Here is a 21396-nt window from a genome sequence, read left to right as displayed (position 1 = left end):
CCGGGCACTGACCTCTGGCGGGGCGCTGTGTTTAGCAATAACTTCCGAAACTTGCAATTTAAAAGTACCTGCTGAAAAGTTGATTGTGAGTTTAGCCTTCAAGAAACAATTAAAATGTCAAGATACCTCTTGTGATTAATGTTCCTGCTAGAGAGAAAGATGAGAGTTTTGCCTAGTGGCATCTTTGACTCAACATAAAGTAGCATAGAGGTGTTAGAAATGGGGTCTTTGGTTGACAGTCAGGTTACCCCCTGTTCAAGCAAGGACCCTCACTCTAGTCAGGGTAAAAGAGAATCACCCTCAGCTAACCACTGCTTACCCCCTTGGTAGCATGGCAGAGTAGTAGGCTTAACTTCAGAGTGCTAGGTGTAAAGTATTTGTACCAACACACACAGTAACTTAATGAAAACACTACAAAATGACACAACACCAGTGTAGAAAAATAGGAAATATTTATCTAAACAAAATAAGACCAAAACAAAAAATATCCTACATACACAAGTCAAGTTATGAATTTTTAAAGATTAAACTCAAAAATAGCGCTTAGAAACACAAAATGCTTCGATGAGGTTTTAACAAGGCGTTGTGACGGAGTCGTTCTCAACAAGCCGACACCAGCGGCGCCAGACACGGAGTCGCGTAGACCCCCAAGTACAGTACCTTTGGTGAAGAGTGAAAACGAGTTGATGCGCGAAGTCAGGGATCGCGGCGTCGGTGCGAAACACTGATTCCGCGCACTCTGAGTGGCGTCGGTCATGACGTAGTGCGGCGACTTCCACGGAGTCGCAGACTTCAGCAGGGTTGCAGCGGCGTCGGCCCTGCAAAAATCGCCACGCTCCAGCGAAGATCACGCAGTCGGTTGCAGGCGGCGTCACCGGATTCGGCAGCAGCGTCGGTCCGAAGTCTTCCGAAGTCGATTTTCTTGGATTTCCACCAGCTTTCCTTCCAGGGGCCCAGGGACTGGATAGGGCACCACTTATCAGAGCAGGAGTCTCTCCAGAGACTCCAGGTGCTGGCAGAGAGAAGTCATTGCTGTCCCTGAGACTTCAAACAACAGGAGGCAAGCTCTAAATCAAGCCCTTGGAGATTTCTTCACAAGATGGAAGGCACGCAAAGTCCAGTCTTTGCCCTCTTACTCTGGCAGAAGCAGCAACTGCAGGATAGCTCCACAAAGCACAGTCACAGGCAGGGCAGCACTTCTCCTCAGTCCTTTTCCAGGCAGAGGTTCCTCTAGATGTCCAGAAGTGATCTAAAGTCTGTGGTTTTGGGTACCCTTCTTATACCCAATTTCACCTTTGAAGTAGGCCTACTTCAGAGTAAAGTCTCTTGTGAATGTGAAATCCTGCCTTGCCCAGGTCAGGCCCCAGACATTCACCAGGGGGTCGGAGACTGCATTGTGTGAGGACAGGCACAGCCCTTTCAGGTGTAAGTGACCACTCCTCCCCTCCCTCCTAGCACAGATGGCTCATCAGGAAATGCAGACTACACCCCAGATCCTTTTGTGTCACTGTCTAGTGTGAGGTGCAACCAGCCCAACTGTCAAACTGACCCAGACAGGGAATCCACAAGCAGGCAGAGTTACATAAATGGTATAAGCAAGAAAATGCTCACTTTCTAAAAGTGGCATTTACAAACACACAATCTTAAAATCAACTTTACTAAAAGATGTATTTTTAAATTTTGAGCTCAGAGACCCCAAACTCCACATGTCCATCCGCTCCCAAAGGGAATCTACACTTTAATCAGATTTAAAGGTAGCCCCCAGGTTAACCTATGAGAGGGAAAGACCTTGCAACAGTGAAAAACGAATTTAACAATATTTCACTGTCAGGACATATAAAACACATTACTATATGTCCTACCATAACCATACACTGCACCCTGCCCTTGGGGCTACCTAGGGCTTACCTCAGGGGTGCCTTACATGTAAGAAAAGGGAAGGTTTAGGCCTGGCAAGTGGGTACACTTGCCAAATCGAATTTACAGTAAAAACTGCACACACAGACACTGCAGTGGCAGGTCTGAGACATGATTACAGAGCTATTTATGTGGGTGGCACAACCAGTGCTGCAGGCCCACTAGTAACATTTGATTTACAGGCCCTGGCACCTCTAGTGCACTTTACTAGGGACTTACTAGTAAATCAAATATGCCAATCATGGATAAGCCAATCACATACAATTTACACAGAGAGCATATGCACTTTAGCACTGGTTAGCAGTGGTAAAGTGCTCAGTGTTCAAAAGCCAACAGCAACAGGTCATAAAAAAATAGGAGGCAGGAGGCAAAAAGATTGGGGATGACCCTGCATAAGCAAAAAAGTCCAACAATGCCTGCTGCAAAAAACAGAACTATGGGGCATATTTAAGAAAAGAGGCGCTGCCCAAAGTGCATCGCCACTTTTGTTGCACCCCTTAGCGCACCCCTAATGCCACCATGTCTGTGTCATATTTAAAATACGGTGCACCATGGTGGTAGTTAGGGGACTAGCATTAGAATTTTTTACGCTAGTCCGGCACTAATCTTGCAAAGCACCCAGAGGCCCATTGTAACCAATGGAAGTCTTCTTTTAATGCCTACTCTGAGCAATCTGACAGATTTATTTGCTTCATTTTTTGGTCCCCCCTAACTGGGGGATGCCCCCTTCGCATACATTATGCCTGCCACCGGCATAATGTAGCGCAAAGGTTTACAAAGTGGTGAATGCATGCATTGTACCTCTTTGTAAACATGGCGCGCATTTTTGGCTTTCTAACACCACATTAGTGTAAAAAATGACACTAATGTGGCGTTAGAATGGCACTAGGGGCTCTTAAATATGCTCCTATGGCAGTGCTCAATTTGTGCTTGTTGTTTCTGGTGCAGAGCACTGGCACTTATTTTTGAGGGCCAGTGCTTATTTTTCTGCCTCAAGCATTTACTGTGAGAAAAAGACACATATGGGAAAGACGGAGGAAGAGAAAAACGAAAAAGCATCACAATGGGAAAAAGCAGAAATCCTCAAGAGTAAGATGAAGGGACAGGGAGTGCCTGTAAGTGGATTGAAGAGGCCTGAGATGGCTTCAGGATTACGCTGCCTCTGTATTCCGTGTTCACACATGTGATTGCAGCAGCCGTGTGTTTAAGAGGAGAGCTTTGGCCACTGGCACCTTTTTATTTACAAATCAAGCACTTCCTTTTGGAGCATATTTGAAAAAAGTGGTGCTGCACACAGTGCTGCGCCACTTTTCTTGCGCACCTCAGCACCCCCCTAACACCACCATGTGTGATTCATATTTAAAATACGGCGCACCATGGTGGTAGTTAGGGGACTAGCGTCAGAATTTTTTATGCTAGCCCGGCGCTTTGAAGGATTAGCGTAAAAAATGTTGACGCTATTCCTGCAAAGCACCCAGAGGCCCATTGTAACCAATGGAAGCCTCCATTTAATGACTGCTCTGAGCAGGCGCTAAAAGTGCAGGAAAAAAAATGAAGCAAAGAAATCTGTCAGATTTCGTTGCCCCCTTTTTTTTGGCGCCCCTAACAGGGGGATGCCCCCTATGCATACATTATGCCTGGTGCAAGCATAATGTAGCGCAAAGGGTTACACAGTGGCACAATGCATTCATTGCGCCACTTTGTAAATATTGCCCAGCGTTTTTGGCCTTGTAACGCCACATTAGCTTAAAACAAATTACACTAATGTGGCGTTAGAATGGCTTTAGGGGCTCTTAAATATGCCCCTATGGGGCATATTTGAAGAAAGGGACGCTGCACACAATGCTGCACCACTTTTCTTGCATCCCTTAACGCTCCCCTAATGCCATCATGTGTGCGCTGAATTTAAAATACGGTGCAACATGGTGATAGTTAGGGGACTAGTGATAGAACTTTTGATGCTAGTCCTGCGCTTTGCAGGATTAGCATAAAAAATGTTGATGCTAATCCTGCAAAGCACCCAGAGGCCCATTGTAACCAACAGAAGCCTCCTTTTTAACGCCTGTTCTGAGCAGCCGTTAAAAGTGCCAGAAAAAAATTACGCAAAGAAATCTGTCAGACTTCTTAATGCCATTTTTTTAGCCCCCCTAATGGAGGAATGCCACCTTTGCATACATTAATCCTGGTGCAGGCACAATGTAGCACAAAGGGGTACAAAGTGGCGCAATGCATGCATTGCGCCACTTTGTAAATATGGCACAGTGTTTTTTGCCTACTAACTCCACATTAGCGTTAAAAAACAAAATACACTAATGTGGCGTTAGAATGGTACTAGTTGTTATTAAATATGCCCCTATATTTTAAGTGGCTTGCTGAGTGGATTAGTAAATCCAGCATTTATAAGTGTTTTAAAACACATTAATGTTTGTGAAAGGGGAGTGATGGAGAGATGAGGGGCACATTTGCCGGGTGGAAGTGAGTGAAACCGAGGAGGAGGTCATGGGGTGGGGGCGCCAGAATAAACTGTCGCACAGGGCGCCACCAGTCCTAAAGCCGGCTCTGCACACCACTACTGCTGCAAATACAGCATTTTGAACTCCCTTCTCCAGACAGCACGTGTATAGCGGTAAATAGACCCAAGTCGTGTATGCCACCTTCCTGGCATTGTAGCACAAACACTGTCCGTGTTTGCTTCTTCAATTCCATACTTACAATGTTAAAAGCAAACCAACAAGTCTCAGGATGCAGCACCAAGTTAGCTAAAAAATACACAGGGATGACTGAAGGTCTCAGAAAAGAGACTGGTCGCTTGGCAGCTAAGCAGAGAACAGCACTGGCAGAAAATCCTCTGTATAGGTCTGGTTAATTGTCTCTGCTCACATAAACTACAAACAAGCACTGGCTAAGCCAATAGACCTGGCCTTCGTAAGCCAGCAATTGTTATGTTTTTACATTTTGAACACATTTGCAATCGAAATTTTAATTTTAAATGTAACAGAAAGTAAAAATGCCACTACCCAATGGCGGCGAACATATGTTTGCAAATAAAATAACTGAAATATGACACATCGCAAAAATAATTTAAAAACATGAAAGCAGAGATTGGGCCAATAGCCTTGACGATGAAGTGGCGGATGTGTACAAGTGCACAAGAAAATGCTGTGAAACACAGTAAAGAGAGCCAGTGGCTGATAGACTACACCAAATGGCTGGGAATAGGTGCACAGAGAGAACACCAGCCACTGATGAAAAAGACACCAAGTCTGGTTCATCTCTAGGTCGCCTCCCCTGCCGGTACATTTATGTTCCATTTCGAGTCTGCTGCTCGAGCTGTGATTAAAGCAGCAAATGTAGCTCCATATAAGAGATGCTCTAAATCAGTGGTTCCCAACCTGTGGTCCAGGGACCCCTGGGGGTCTGCGGCGCCTCCTCAGGTGGTCTGCGACAGTATAGAAAATTAAATAATACTAACAGATTAGGTCTCCAGCTTTCAGTAATGTCTCTGTGGGCGGTCACTGGATTCGAATTAAGATTCAGTGGGGGTCCCCGGGTTCAAGTAATGATTAAGTTGGGGGTCCACAGAAATCGAAAGGTTGGAAACTACTGCTCTAAATGAAGCGGTCCTTTATCAAAGCAAAAGACAGACTTTAGTTTCAATAAATAACAGTGTATTTTGACCTTACTTGTGACCCCATACTGCTTCTCTAGTCTGTTAAAAATCGTAGCTCAAATCTATATAAAAATATACAATATTAAAAAAAATATATTGCAAACGATCTTTTAGGTATTAATAAATGTACTACTGTTGATAGAAATAATAAAAACCAAGATTTTCTGACACTTTGTTTGCACGAAAATTGGACTTTCCTTTTAAGTGAATCAATATTGCCACTTAATTGAACGTCACCTTCCCAAAATGGCTATTAATTCAGAGTAGTAAGCCAGACAATGTCTGGCAGGCGCCATGAGTTGACATTGAAAAGGGGCAGAGCACAATGTTTGCATCTGTACTCACTGCAGCAGGAGCAGCTGAGTGGTGTGGTAAAGTATACATGTGCATGTATTCTCATGCTCTAGGTCAGTGGTTCCCAACCTTTTGACTTCTCTGGACCCCCACTTTATCATTACTGGACCCCAAGGACCCCCACTGAATCATTATTGGAATCTGGGGACCCCCCACTGAGTCAGTACTGAAAGCTGGGGACTTAATCATTAATATTATTTAATTTTCTAAGCAGTTGCGGACCTCCTGAGGAGGCTTCGCAGACCCACCAAAGCCCCCGGACCACAGGTTGGGAACCACTGCAAGTCTAGGTCCATATCCTCTAATGCTGCTGTAGTAATTTTGACCTAGAAGCAAAAAAGTGGAAGTATGCCAAAACACAAACAGCACAATGAGCTGTAGAATAACCTTGACTCATATATCCTATGAGAGTCTACCTTCACTGAGACTCGCTATCTAAAAGAAGTATGTGGCTTTCCACGCTACTGCTCCTGTTTCTTGATAGGCGTTGGGGCCAAGGAGTTCCAGTTTCCACTTTGTCTACATCCTTTAACTGAACGTTACATATTTAGCATAACCTTTTAACGAGATGTTACCTTGCCTTAACATGCATACTTTATCATGTGCTCCTTTCTAAGGGACCACAATTTTCTGAGTCCAAAAATAAAACCAACTTCTGTATAATATTGACTGTAGTCATTGGAGCCATGTTTTCCTTACTGATTGGAAATAACTGACGGCTAGGTTTGTCCTAAGTTCAGGCAATGCTACCTTTTTTAAATTCCAGCCCATCCCTCCTGTGCACAAATTGGGCACGGAGTTTTAACAAACAGGCACACAGTAGGCAGTAGCGCAAAGCTAAAAGTCAAACCATGTAGTGGGACATGTCTACAAGACAATAAGTTCAGTAACTTGGTACTACAATGCAACTGAGGACATACAGTGGGGTAGGTCACAAGTTGATCCATGCGTTTGGAGGGATTACATGTCAAATGATGCAGCTATACCTTATTCAGGAGTGAATTAAAACACAAGCATGATGGCTCCAGGCTGGTGAGATTTCATTTCAATAAGTTTACGAAAAGAGGAAAACTATTTCTCTCTAAAGATTTAGTAAATTCAACAAAAAATGTAAGAAAAAGAGGACAAGAAAATGTCATTATAACCATGGTAAGGAGAAAAGGGGGTCTTAGTAATCGAGAGGAGAGAGAGAAGCAGTATTAGGTACAGGTAAGGATACAGTTGTTAGGGAAGAAACCCTACAGTTTAGGAATGAATAGAGGTATATGGTAACAAGGGTGAGCGGTACTAGGGAAGATTACTTTGGTAGACGTAGTAGGGTACAGAAATAAGTTAAAGTAGTAGGCTATTGTTAGTTTTTATTATTCTAGGTACAGGTTGAGGAAGTATGTTAAGGGGGTGGAAGTACCATGGCATAGTTAGGAGTCGAGGTAAAATATATCTGTATCTTTCTATTATCTATATCTTACCTACTGGCAATAGCCAGTAGGTAGTTATAGTTAGGAAAAAAATTTCCCACAGATTAAGGGGCATATTTCTACTCTGTTTGCGCCGAATGTGCGTCAAAAATTTTGACGCACATTCGGCGCAAACCCTGCCCCATATTTATACTTTGACGTCCGACCCGCGGGCGTCAAAATTCCACCATGTGCGTCGTTTTTTGGAAGGGGGAACCAGCCTTGCGTTAATTATATGCAAGGTAGGCGTTCCCTTCCAAAAAATGACTTTAAGGGCTGTGCCCCATATTTATACTCTGATGTCATTTTGACGCACAGGAGGGGGTGGGCCTTAAAAAACGACGCACAGCCTGATGGGCGCCGTATTTTAACGCCTGGGTCAGGGCAGGCGTTAAGGGTCCTGTGGGCTCGGAAGGAGCCCAGAGGTGCCCTTCCCTGCCCCCAGGGACACCCCCTGCCACCCTTGCCCACCCCAGGAGGACACCCAAGGATGGAGGGACCCATCCCAGGGAAGTAAAGGTAAGTTTGGGTAAGTATTTTTTTCAGATTTTTTTTGTGTCATAGGGGGTCTGATTTGGGCCCCCCTACATGCCACTATGCCCAATGGCCATGCCCAGGGGACATAAGTCCCCTGGGCATGGCCATTGGGCAAGGGGGCATGACTCCTGTCTTTGTTAAGACAGGAGTCATGTCAATGGAGGCTGGGCGTAAAAAAAAATGGCGCAAATCCGGTTTGAGGCCTGAATTTTGCCTCAGACCTGACCTACCCCATTTTTTGACGCACAACCCCCATTTTCCCATACGCCGGCGCTGCCTGGTGTGAGTCATTTTTTTTTACGCACACCAGTCCGCAGCGCTGGCTAATGTCATTCCATAAATAAGGCGCCCGCATGGTGCGTTGGAATGGCGTTAGCCGGCGGTAAAAGTTTTGACGCACAACTGCGTTGGCGCAGTTGTGCGTCAAAAAGTATAAATATGGGCCTAAGTGTTTTTTATTTTGCTAATAACTTTGGCGCCATGAGATCAATCTTCACAAAACTTTCCAAAATGGTGCCCTTCTTTGCCTAGTTGTGCATGAAAAGTTTTGGGGTGATCCTTCAAGTGGGGCTGAGAAAATAGGGGGGGACCTCAGCCATTTAAAGACATTGGCTAAGTGATCAATTCCACAGGCCCCCCACCCTCTAAGGGGGGTGTCCTGAAGAAGTGATAGGGACACACAAAAGTCACTCCATAATTTTTGTTTTTTGTTTTTATGTGGAAGGTTGGGCATGCCTAGCAGAACCTAAATCGACCCGCCTGACTTGCCCAAAACATGCTTCTCGGGCTCCTCGTGGTAATTAAATTAATATATAATCTTTCAGTGTCATCTCTCTTTCCTTACTTTACCTCACATCTCCTGCATCAGCTCTCTCTTTACTCCTCCTCTTCCTGTCTTTACATATTTCTGCATCTTAAAGTACCTATATCAACTCTCTCTACTTCAACTATCTCTACCTAATTTTTGTCTGCCTCGCCACTCCCTCAGTAAACCTCTCTACCCCCTTCTTTTTAGCTCTCATAAATATGTCTCTCTCGTTCACTCTACGACTCTTCCTACCTCTACTTCTCACCAAAGTGCCTCTTTCAACCTTAACTGTCTCACCTCTCTCTATTCTGTTTCCATGTCACATCCCTGTATCTCTCCTTTATGCCTTTATGTTTCCGCCTCTCTTTCTCAACTTGTCTCTATTTACCTCACCTCTCCAGCTCCCACCATCTCTGTGTACTATGCCCTTCACTGTACCATTCTCTACCTCCTCCAAAGTCCTCTCTCTGCTTCACTACTCTCACTCTCACCTTCACCTATCTCTTTCTCATTTCCCTCTTTTCCTCATCTATATCCCATCGTACTCTGACTACTTACCCTCTCATTTTACCTCACCATTTGTTTGCTACCTCACCTCCTTTTCCAAACTCATATCACCTTACCTCACTTTGCTAGTTATATTACTCCTTTCTCACCATTTGTATTTCTTTATCATTACCTTCTCTCGCTTTCACACACATCTTTCTACGTACCTCCTACTCCATTTTAACTCTCCTTGGCTCATAACCAATCACTCTACCTCTCGCTGTTTATATATCTCTCTTCCTATTACCTCTTCCTCACAACTCTCTTCTTACCGCATCCTCTCACTCTACATTTATAATACCCTCATCTCTATAGCGCTACTTCACCTATTTCTCTAGTCCAGCTCTTTGCACTGGACACCTCATTTCTCTTTCTACTTTTCACCTACCTTTCCCTCTGCATTACTACTCTCCTTACACGTCCTTTTTATACCTCTTCTCATTTCCCTTTGCTCGACCGACCTAACTGCTCCCCCCCCCCTCTGAGTTTGGCTCACCCCCTCGAGCCTCCCTACCTGAATCTACGTAGTCTCCTCTCTGCTTTCACCTGTCTCTAAGTCACCACTGGAAGATGTCATCGGTATCTGTCTACCTCTTTCTCTTCACCTCAGTCCTTCTCTTCCCCACCTATCTCTCCATAAGAACAGTTAACGAAGGTTAGGACAGGGGAAGAAAAATAAGTATTAAATTAACATATTTCACTTGATGCGGAACTAAAAATCATTTCAGCAATGCTTTGAATGTCACTATTACAGCAAGGATGGCATTAGTGAATGAGGGTGTATTTGTAATCACAAACATCTGGCAACTGAGGCTTTAATTTCAAACACTATGTGCATTTATGTTATTTTAATGGATCAAATCTGTTTATTGTTTCAACATACCAGCATAGAAAATACAAAGCATTGCGATATAGCAAACACCGCAGCATTTCTAACTCAAGGGCTTCAAAGCAGCCCATAAGGAATGTCACTCGCTCGTTCATAACAGAGGGGGCCTCCCCCTCAACTCCCCCTCATGACTCCAACAGAGGTGAGTGATTCGGAGAAAACTGCAGCCCTGGTAAGTAAACTCCAAACAAAGTAAAACAAACATATAACACCAACATTCTTCCTTTGGCATGCCACGTCATCCATCAATCTCTTCATCCCCCGTCCCGCCTCCCCGCTTAGCCCTTGTTCTCCCAAAGAAGCTCTCCAGTAGACCCCTTCCCAGAAGTTCATATCAACCCCAGCACTCTCAGATACGCCGGACAAGTCAGTTCAGTGAACTCTGTAGATAAAATCTGCAAGAACGGTCTCCATAAGTCACTCAAATCTCCCACCCGCTGCTGAGAGGCCAAAGTGAGCTTCTCCATTGCTAAAATAAATCACAGCCTCTGCAGCCATGACACGTGTGTCGGTACCCTGTCCGTGCCCCACAGCACTAAGATCAGCTGCAGCGCCACATTGAGAGCCAGGGCCATTTGCAGCCCTTTTAACGATCTCAGAGGAAAGGTGAGCGGATTGGGCAGACCCAGCAAGATACACGATGGGAATCTAGGGATCTTGGTACTAAACGCTACATCAATAGCATCTAGAATGTTCTCCCAATATGTGTGGAGCTTGGGGCAATGCCAGAGTAGGTGTACAAGTATGCCCCTGCCCCCACACCCTCTCCAACAGAGGCAAGACTTGGCGGAATCCCATGTGTGTATCCACGCTGGGGTGTAGTACCAGTAGGAGGCTACCTTATATGCTGTTTCCGTGCCTGCTGCATTATAGGCCGTGTGGTGTATCCTAAAGAAGACACTGTCCCACTCTTCGTCAGAAAGCTCCCTTTCCAGCTCCCTCTCCCATCGCAACTCTCCCTTAGACTTAGGCGGGCGCACCTCTCCCTGCAGTAGCCTATAAAGCTTGGAGATTACTCGTTTATCATCCTTTTTCAGCAGGATCCATTTCTCAAACGGCGTTAACAGCCTATCTATTAATGCTCTGTTAGCCGGCATTAGGGCCCAGTGCTGTATCTGATAATACATCATCCTGTCCGCCTCTATCAAGCCGTATGTCTCTCTCATCTGGTCGAAAGAGATCACTCCTTGCTCATCAAAAAGGCTCCCCACTCTTTTACACCCCCATCATGCCGACACCGCTGCGCTTCCACGTGTAACCCCGGCCCGAAATGCGGATTCGCACCTATGGGGGTCATCGGGGATGGGAACGACGTCAGCCCCAACCGACCGGCCACCGCATCCCATACCCGTAACGTTGCTCCCGTGACCGGGGAGGAGTAAAGTCCTCCCGCCCTGTGCCGCCGGTGGAGCCAGGGCTCCTTCCATATATGAGAGCCTGCCACCGCCTGGTCCATAAAGCACCAGTGTTTCTCTTCTCAGTAAGCGGGCGACTCCATTCTAAAAGAAAACGCAGCTGCGCTGCCTGAAAATATCGCAAGAGGCAGGGAACCGCCAACCCTCCCTCCCCTTCGGGCGATACAGAACCTGTCGTGGGAGGCGCGCCGGTCGACCCTCCCAGACAAATCGCAGAATCGCTGCTTGAAGAGTAGCAAATGTCCGAGGCGGAGGAGTCAGGGGAAGCGCCTGGAACACATACAGTACCCGTGGCAAGATAGTCATCTTCACTGCCGCCACTCTACCCAACCAGGACAGCTTAAGCCTCCCCCAGGTCTCTAGATCACGCTGTACCTCTCGAACCAGCTTTGTGTAATTCAAGCTCGCTGTCTTTGCAGCAGAAGGTGCCAGGTCAATCCCTAAGTAGGAAAGTCGCGAGGACGACCATATAAAGGGATACCGAGCCCTCAGAACCTCCTCATGCTCCACGCTGATAAATCGACTAAGGACCTGCGATTTTTGCATGTTCATCCGGAATCCCGAGACCCGGCCAATCTCCATAAGCGCTGGTAGCGAGGTTGCAGGTTCTGACAGCGTAAGGATCACGTCATCTGCATACAAAGAGATAAGATGAGTATCGCCTCCGAACTTCACGCCAATGATCAGAGGGCTGTCTCACAAACGCTGCGCCAGAGGCTCCATATAGAACGCAAACAAAAGAGGAGAGAGCAGTCACCCTTGCCGGGTCCCTCGTCCGATAGGGAACGGCAACGAAGGCGTACCATTAACACGGACCGCAGCTCTAGGGGACTGATAAATACAGCGGATCCATGTCATGAAACCCGGGCCCAACCCGTAACGCTCCAGCACCTTAAAAAGATATGGCCAATGAATCCTATCAAACCCCTTCTCCGCGTCGATAGAGAGGAAGAGCGCCTCCCGGCGGGAACGGTCAGTTTTATCTAGCAGATGGAGCAGCCACTTCGTGTTATCACTACACTGCCTGTGCGGGATAAAACCTGTCTGATCCGGGTCAATAAGGCCCGGCATATAATAATTCAAGCGGTGGGCAAGTATTCCTGTGAATAATTTAGCATCAATATTCAAAAGCGAGATCGGCCTATAGGACGCACACTCCTCTGGGTCCTTCCTGGGCTTATGTATGACTACAATGGTGGCATCCAACATACTGGACGTTAGCGCTCCCGACGTTCGGAAGGAGTTGAGGAGCCGAACCAAAAGCAGCACCAGTTCCATACAGAAGGTCTTATAGAAAAGTGCAGTAAAACCATCTGGTCCAGGGCACTTCCCCACCTACAGGCGCGAGATTGCTGATATGACCCCTTCTGCTCTTACAGGTTGGTCCAGAGAAGATGCCTCCCTCTCACCAAGAGGAGTGATTGCGATACCCTCCAGAAATGTATCCGGAGCTACATTACTCCGTTCATCTGCCTCATACAACCCTCGATAAAACTCTGCAAACGCTTCTGCAATTTGATCACTCGTCCGCGCTTCGACACCTGAAGGGGATCGAACTAGCTTTATCGACGACGCTGCGCGCTGCACACGTAACCGATGTGCTAGAAGCTTTCCGCATCGGTTGCTCCCGATGTAATACTTGTGCTTAAGGCGCGCAATCGCGTATTCCGCCCTATCCCAATCTAGCCTGTTCAGCTGCTGCCTCACCTTCTCCAGCTCCCGCCAGGTTCTGGGCGCCCCTGTAGATTTATGTGAACGCTCCAGAGCCGCCACTCTCTGTTCCAGCTCCTCCCTGATCTCCCTCCTTGCTTTGTTGTCCCTAGCGGACAGTGACATCACCTCCCCTCTCACCACCGCCTTCAAGGCCTCCCACAGAGTTCCCATGCAAGTGTTGCCGTCGTCGTTAAAACTAAGGTAATCCGTAATTGCACGTCGGATCGACTCCACCGTCGCCCCAGACTGAAGCAACGAGTCCCTGAAGCGCCAGCCCGAGGCACCCACCCGTCTCTGCTGCAAAGAAAGCACCACAGTGATGGTGGCGTGGTCCGTCAAGGCCCTAGGCTCAATCGTAGTCTCCCTAACACGGAAGAGGAGCTCCTGTGATGCCAGGAAGAAATCAAGCCTTGCATACGTATTGGTCGCCGCTGAGTAAAAGGAATAATCCCTGCGCGTAGGGTATGCCCTTCTCCACACGTCTTCCAGTCCACACTCCACCAGCCACTGGCAACCTGCCACTGTCAGCGCCCCGCCTGCCCATACCGGTGACCAGAGCGATCCAGATCATTATCCATTACTAAGTTAAAATCGCCTCCTATCAAAATGGCGCCATCTGACAAATGCAACATCGGGGAAACAGCCTGTCTCAGGAAGGCTTCTTTCTGAGTATTAGGAGCATTTAGAGAAGCTATAGTAAAGAAAAAGGCCCCCACCCTTATGCGAACCGCCAAAAACCTACCCTGTACCTCCTGAATTTTCCCCACCACTTCCCCGGGGAAAGACCTCAAAAGCAGCATTGCGACCCCTGCGTGTTTCGTAGAGGCTGACGACAAGAGCTGCCTAGGGAACCACTTGGAGCGCATGCGAAACGTGTCCCTCTGCACTAGGTGTGTCTCCTGTAGTAAACAAATATGACTTCCCGACTTCTCCAGGGCCGATAAGATCGCCAACCTCTTAGTCGGACTGTTGAGCCCCCGAACATTCAAGCTTATACATTTAACAGTCATACATCAAGAGGAGAAAAGCAGTCAGGAAGGGAGGGGCCCCGTGGGGGAACCAGATCCCAGGACAGACCATCAACCACTCCGGATAACGGGGCCACACCACCACTCCATCCACTAACCAATATCGCAAGAAAACACCGCAACACACAACCAGTACGCACAACAGGTGCCCATAACAACAAAGTCCTCGCACACACATCTCCGTCGAGGTGAAGTCCCAGTAGGGCTGTAGAGCCTTTCGAGTTCGTGAAGTCAAGTCCAACATCCCCGCCACCCGGACCCCTCTTAATTGGCCAGGAAGGCCTAAATCGGTGCGACCCCCGGCAGGTCGGCTTGCCACGGCCAGTGCTCCCTCAAACGCTAGTCCCAGCGGCTACACTGCTCAATACCGCCTCCCGTTCCGACATTTGCTCCAGTGCCGTGAGGGGCTGCTGCTTCCGCCTCCTCTCTTTCCGTCGCTAGCGCACACAATCGCCGCCAGCCGAGCCCCTCTTAGTACCCGGGTCTTGGTCCATGCCCTCCAGGCGCAAGATCCGATTCACCACCGATACAGTACTCACCTGCCGGAGCTGATCATCCCAGCAGAAGGCAAGGCGGAATGGATGACCCCACGAGTAAGACACATCATGGGCTCGCAAGTGCTCAGTAATGGGCTTAAATTCTCGCCGCCGCTGCAAGGTCCGGGCCGAGAGGTCCTGAAACAGTTAAAGCACATGCCCTCCAAAGTGGACCTGTGGAAGATTGCGAGCCCACTGCAGAATGCTTTCTTTAAGCCCATAACTCTGAATGCAGGCTAAAATATCTGGTGGCCTATCTCCAGCTCCGCCCGTACGGCCTACTCGGTGAACTCTATCTAACGTGATTTCTCGGGTCTCCTCCAGTCCCAGCAATGAGCGAAACAGCTCCACCACAAAGTCTCCAATGTCCTCCTTCTCCGCCCCAGCCGGCACCCCTCTGATTCGGATATTATGCCTCCTCAAACGATTTTCCAAGTCCTCCACCGTTATCTGTAGGAGGCCCTGTTGCTCCCGCAGGCGTACGACCTCCTGTTGCAGGCCAGCCACTTCCTCGCCACAGGAGATCTCGCCATCCTCCATCTGTGCCACTCGCTCACCCAGGGATGTGACCTCCCCTCGCAACTCTCTCACCTCCTGAGATATGTCCCTTCGAAGTTCCTGTATATCATTCCGGAGCGAGTCAAACAAGGAGGTAAGGAAGCCCTTCGTGACCGGGGACTCCTCATCTGCCACCACCTCCCCACGTGTCTCTGGGAACTTCTCCGCCGGCGGGCCCTCAGCTGCGCCACCCGGCGCCTGTCGCGTTCCAGTAAGCATTTCTCTCACTGAGCGCTCCCGCTTGGACTTGGAAGCGCCCATCCCACCTGCTTGCCGTCTTGCACATTCTATCGCCAGGCCAGGGCCTCTTCACCGACCACTGCTTGCCCTTCAGGTCCCGCTGCGCCATTTCTTATTACACCCCCAGATAGGCCGCCGCGGGCCGCTCTGCCTCTGGAACAGGGCAATCAGCTGCACCACCGCTCCCCCTCCGCTACCAAGGCGGGGGAGCCAAGCTCAGTGGGCGGGTCTGCCCGCCGGGGCCGTCGGCGCTCTTCTTCGCTCCAGGCCCCCGGAGCGAGCCTCACCCCGCAGCGGCCTCACCGTCCACGGCCGGGCTCCAGCCGCCACTTCTCTCACAGCCCGGGGAGGTCCGAGTCCGGGGCGACTGCGCGGCTCAGGCACCTGCGTTCTGAGCGTGCCGGCCTCGGGCACAGGCCCAATCCGCGCGACTCCGAGTCCTCTCCTTCGCCCATCGTGGGTACCCCAGGCTTCTCAGGCTTCTCCGCGTCACCCGCTGCCAGCTCTGGGCGCCCCAGGGGTCGCGCTGCTATATTCTGGGACCCGGGCGGCGGAGCTCGGACGAACGCGTCCGCTCACGCCGCCATCTTGGCCACCCCCCTATGTTATTTTAAGATTATTCAATAAACATCCAACAAATCACCTTTATAGTTTGTGATATATATATATTATAGGAGTAAAATGCAGCTGTTGCAAGTCAAAAACAAATCTAGATCAAAGACCGGCAATAAATGGCTTTATCACTATTTGTCCAAGCTTTATGGGACTGTGGCTGGTGGACACCAGGCAACCTATGTTTTGGGTTGTTTAGCACGACCTCTTTTCTAAATGCTGAATGTATAATTCCATTTGTTCGGCACATCGAGGGCGTGAACTATCTAAATTTGTGTAGTTAATTCAAAATTGTTTTAAACAAAGGCCCTCAAAATATAGCTTGCCTCGGGCCTCAAAAATCATTAAGGTGCCCATAAGTCGGGCAGGGCTACTAGCCAGCCTGCACAGCAGGCCAGCAATACAACGAGGGTCATGCAGCAGCATGGAACCAGAAATAGTGCCAAGCCATGCAGGACTATACCACAACCATGCAATGAAGGAAGCCAACCTTAGAGCACTCTGCAGGTAGGGCTATCCCCATGCAGGTAACACATTTCAGCTGCCATACAAATGTGTGCACTTTCCACGTGAGCTCGCCTGAGGCCAGATGATATGAAATAGTGCGCGCCCCCCCAAGGCAGAAGGTGAATGCTTCTCCCAGAGCTGGCGCCCTATGCTGCTTCCCATGCACTGTCCACGTTCGTGCCGACAATGCTAGCCTACCCACTGCAGGCACATCCATGCACTGCCTAACACTTGGCGCGGGGCAGGGCTCTTTATTAGCCTTCATCCTGTTTGTGTAATTGGATTGTGTCAGGCTCGGTGTCGTTAGCGTGAGTCACTAGGCTACGTAATCTTATCACTGCTAAATCTTCCCACTCCCTGCTAGCTCCCCCTTCACATCTGCGCAAGTCACTTCTCTTTCCACTTCCTTCTCTTTCAGTCAAGTTCTTAGGGCCATCAAATCATAACTTCTTATCCTAGGCCCTCCAGTCTTTCTACAGCCCCTCCATAGCAGTCCCTTATCCCCTGGAACCACATGCATCGACACCCACTCTTTACCTTCACCAAATCCTCACCCTAATTCTCAATCAGTGCTTAGCTGTTAACAAAAATAATTAAGTGCCAGGGCCCATCTCTGGAAGCCACTGCAGCATTCATCACCCATTGCCCTAGCCAGCGCTACCAATACAGCTACTAACCATCACACTCCTACAAGTGTGACAGACAATTCAGCCTACTTCCGGCCGCCCAAAAGCATAAAGAATGACGTGGGTGGCAGGCATAATTAATATTTAATGTATATTGAATTATTGAACACTGTTGTTGTGCTCATCTCAAATTTAGACAGAAAGTGCCACTATTCATGACAAGAACATGAATAGCAACAACAGCTTTAAGCAAGGCTAGGGCAGCAGCAAGCACAAAAGCAGGAAGCACAGCAGTAAACACAGGTACAGCAGACCACAGCAGCAACAACAGCTGCGACAACAGCAGCCGCAAAAGCAACCATCAAAGAATCTGCCACAGCAGCAACAACTACTTTGAGCCCAGCGGAGAGAGTAGTAGGAGCGATTGTAGTAATAACTACAAACACCATTGAGACCGCAGGAGTGGTAACAGTTGCAACAACTGCACTGACCACAGGAGCAACAAATGTCAAAACAGCTCAACCACAGCTGCCACAATTTCAGTGACCTCTGGTACTATGACCACAGGGCTGACAAAAGCAGTGAGTAGAGCAGTGCCCCACTATTGACCACAGCTACCATCCCAGCAACAATAGTACCTTCAACCACAAAAGGGACTCCGAAGCAAGAAGAGGAGCTACAGCACAGGCAACAACAGCTGCAGCCACTACCACAGTGGCAATAACAACCACAGCTATCATAAGCACCCTTAGGGCCCACAGCAGCAACACAGCATGGCCCATAGCAGTAACAATTGTCACACCAGCTGCAACTACGGCTGCCACATCTGCAGTGGCAAAACTATAGAACATACACCCCCACAGGCTTTCCAAAATCGAGTGCCACACTCACCAACAAGCACAATGCCATCGTAGGCAAGATTAATACAATTACAAAGCACATCTAAAAATGGAAAAAACAATAACTAGCCACTCATTATCCTCCAAGCAATATTTCGGTGTGACCACCGTTAAAGTCTCCCTCTATTAACACCCTTAAACCATTTAAAAGATTTTGTTGTATGTGTTATTCTTCAGCAACTGATTAATGAATGATCCAAAACACAACAGGTAATAGCAAAATGTAAATAAATGTGTTAATAATTTAGAAACAGGGGAACCTTTACCAAGTTGATAAACACCTCCTGGTTGGGTCTCAATACTAATTTGAGTGAAACTACTCAAAAACTGACAGTTGTTACACAAGCTGAATTCAGTTTGAAAGAGAAATGGGCGGTAAGTTCAAGTAGTAACAATTTTAAAGGCAACAAAATAACACAATTCCAAAATCAACAGAGCCAAACACCACCTGTGTGAAGCGGCTCTCTTTAAGGGAAAATCCAGAAATGTTTCGCTTTTTCCTCCCAGCCTATGCAGTCCCCTCTATGCCGGACCTTAGGGCTCTGGACATTGAAGCTAGCACTCCGTCCTACCGAAGGTAGGGTGGGGGGGCAGGGGTGGGACGTGGCTAGAGCACCGCCCTCGACTGGACCTGTACAATAGGCCTACTGTATAAATGTGGAGAGGCTGTGGCCCTGGTTTCCAAAGGGAATTCTAGCACATGTGCTGCCCCGATTGGCAACCACGTTTGCCATGTCTGAGGCCTGACTGAGTAGGCATTCGGGCATCTGCGCTCAGGATAGAGATCCTGTGAGGGAGACTAGACTGGAGTGAGCTCTAAACCGTCCCTGGAGGGCTCCAGTAGAGAGGTCTATGGTCGGAGTGAAACTGGACAGGCACATCCTGAAGGACAGAGGTGAACCCACTTTTTGACCACTACCAAAAGCAAGCCGGCCAGATCCCAAGGTGGGGAGCTAGTCCCCTGATACGTGGCCATGGGCCACGAGCATTAGCCCCCTGTGTTGGTAGGGTGGAGCTGCAGGCATGGATGCCCCTCCCATCCCGAGTGGGGCGACCACACTGGCCAGCATGTGTGGGACCAGCCATGGTTGGATCTGGAGTGTGCCTCAGGCCTGGATGGCCGGATAAAGTACAGGCCCAGCAAAGCACACCCGTACCAGCATACCCACACGCTGGAGACCCCACCATGTGGTGCACTGGCGCAGTAGCCCAGAGGGTGCCTACTCGCAGCTGGGCATCATAAGATACAAGAGCCTAGGAGCTCGGAGCACTTTCCCTCTGCCAGTGCCATTCATACGAGTTAGAAACTGGCACCGTCACCCTTTTCGGGTTTCAGTACCCGGGCCGGGCCAGGTACAGATGGGGGTTGGCCTCTCCCACCCGGTGTCCATGTCTGCGACCAGGTGGGGTGGTTCCTATGTGAATGCAAGCATGGCAGAGAGGACCACACCACATGTATTCACACAAGAGTATTCATGACAAGAACGGAGCCCAAGGGCTCAGGCCAACTGAAGCGCACAAGCCCCGTGGTGGTGGCTGTAGCCAAAGTGTCACCTGCCTAGGCAGGTTGGTGCGTCCACGAGGGCATAAGAGTCCGGGAAGTGCCGAATACCTACACATGTTCACTCTGCCCATGAGAGCTGCTCTAAACATACAGTGATATGGGACGCCAAGGCTTATTAGGTCCGGTTGCAATAAGGGATTGCAGGGAGCAGCCTCATACTGTTTAGTATCGTTGGACTCAGAATGACAAACCCCAGCCGTTGGTAACAGTAACTTTGTCATCCTTGACCAGAAAGTGCCACTTCTAAGAAGTTGGCATTTTAGGCATTGGGACTGGTTCTGGTGCCCCGTAAATTAGGCTTCATTCCATAGATCCCGGGGAAAACACATCTTCACATTCCCCAGATAATCGCTATAAAACACAGGCATCCAGAACGAAAGATCCCAGCATTTGAGGATTGATGAGATGTATGGTGGGGTGGGGGGAGAAGATTATGATATGTAGCCTCCCAAAGCCAGCGCCTGGCACCCATAAAGATAAAGATCTGCATTCCAGGACCCCAGGGTAGACATGGAGGAAATTTAGGGGAGACATCTGTGATTCAAAGGAATACCCCTTGAACCACACCCCACTTCAAAGGGTTTACTCAGTTTAAGTAGGTGTACACGAAGTCTGCAACTTAGAGTACCACCAATGGATACGTGGAACCAGTGCAGCTGAACCACATCGGCACGCTGTCAGAGGAATCTGGGTGCCCAGGAGGATAACTGTCCAACGAAGGAGATCTGCACACACTTCTGGATTAGAGACTGGCCTGGGGCTGATTGCCTGCTTCTGTGTGGCATCCTGAAGTGTCTCTCCAAGGGCAGGTTGGCTGCACCTTGTTCTCTGCAGAAGTCTCAGGGACATAAAAGACCTCCTGAAAGGAACCTACATCATGATCCATAATATCTGGAGACTTGTGCCCTCTGTTTGTGCGTACAGACTCTACCTGGCTGGGGCGGTGTGCGTGTGAACCAAGAACTAAGTCTGGAGACCGGGGAACCAGGTGTGGGTTAGCAATGTACTGCTCGCATTACTGGTGTATATCGTGAGGACCACTGCACCCCAAGATGACTTGTGAAGTGAACGGATCATTTTTGCAGGACCTTGCTGGGGACTCATTCAGGTTGAGTGGGAAGCATTTCTTTCGTGTGACCCCCGGCTGCATGCTCATCGTGTGCTGTGCCCGTTCGAAGGTTGGAACCTGCAGAGGTATGGATACAACCCGAGGACTGCTTCACGTGGTCTAGTACTGCACAATGGAACTTGCGTGTGGTGTGTTCGTCCCGATAGTCCAGTACCACTAAGGTCATACCATACTGGACAGAGTACCTCAACCCAGCAGGGTACGGAAACCAGCTCCCGACTGGAACTGGTAGGTCTGGTGCAGTTCAAGCCATCATGAACCAGACAAGTGCCTACTGTTGAGGGGTGTACGACACTAGGAGTTGGTTGAAGAAACCTGGTGTTGTCTGGGAATCCCCAGTCATCGGGGGTATGGCACTGAGCACCTTCTACGTGGGATCGAACCTCTCTGG

The 21396-nt window shown here is 48.8% G+C and overlaps 1 protein-coding gene across 1 annotated transcript in view; it reads right to left on the bottom strand.

Moving 5' to 3' along the window:
• The window catches only part of IGSF9B (immunoglobulin superfamily member 9B), a 1080599-nt gene that overhangs the window by 776869 nt on the left and 282334 nt on the right, over positions 1 to 21396 (bottom strand). The gene's annotated exons all lie outside the window — the stretch shown is intronic.

The sequence above is a fragment of the Pleurodeles waltl genome, chromosome 3_1 (genome assembly GCF_031143425.1).
Source record: "Pleurodeles waltl isolate 20211129_DDA chromosome 3_1, aPleWal1.hap1.20221129, whole genome shotgun sequence".
Lineage (NCBI taxonomy): Eukaryota > Metazoa > Chordata > Amphibia > Caudata > Salamandridae > Pleurodeles > Pleurodeles waltl.
Note: the sequence above shows the minus strand (reverse complement) of the source record. Positions and strands in the feature narration are given on the sequence as shown.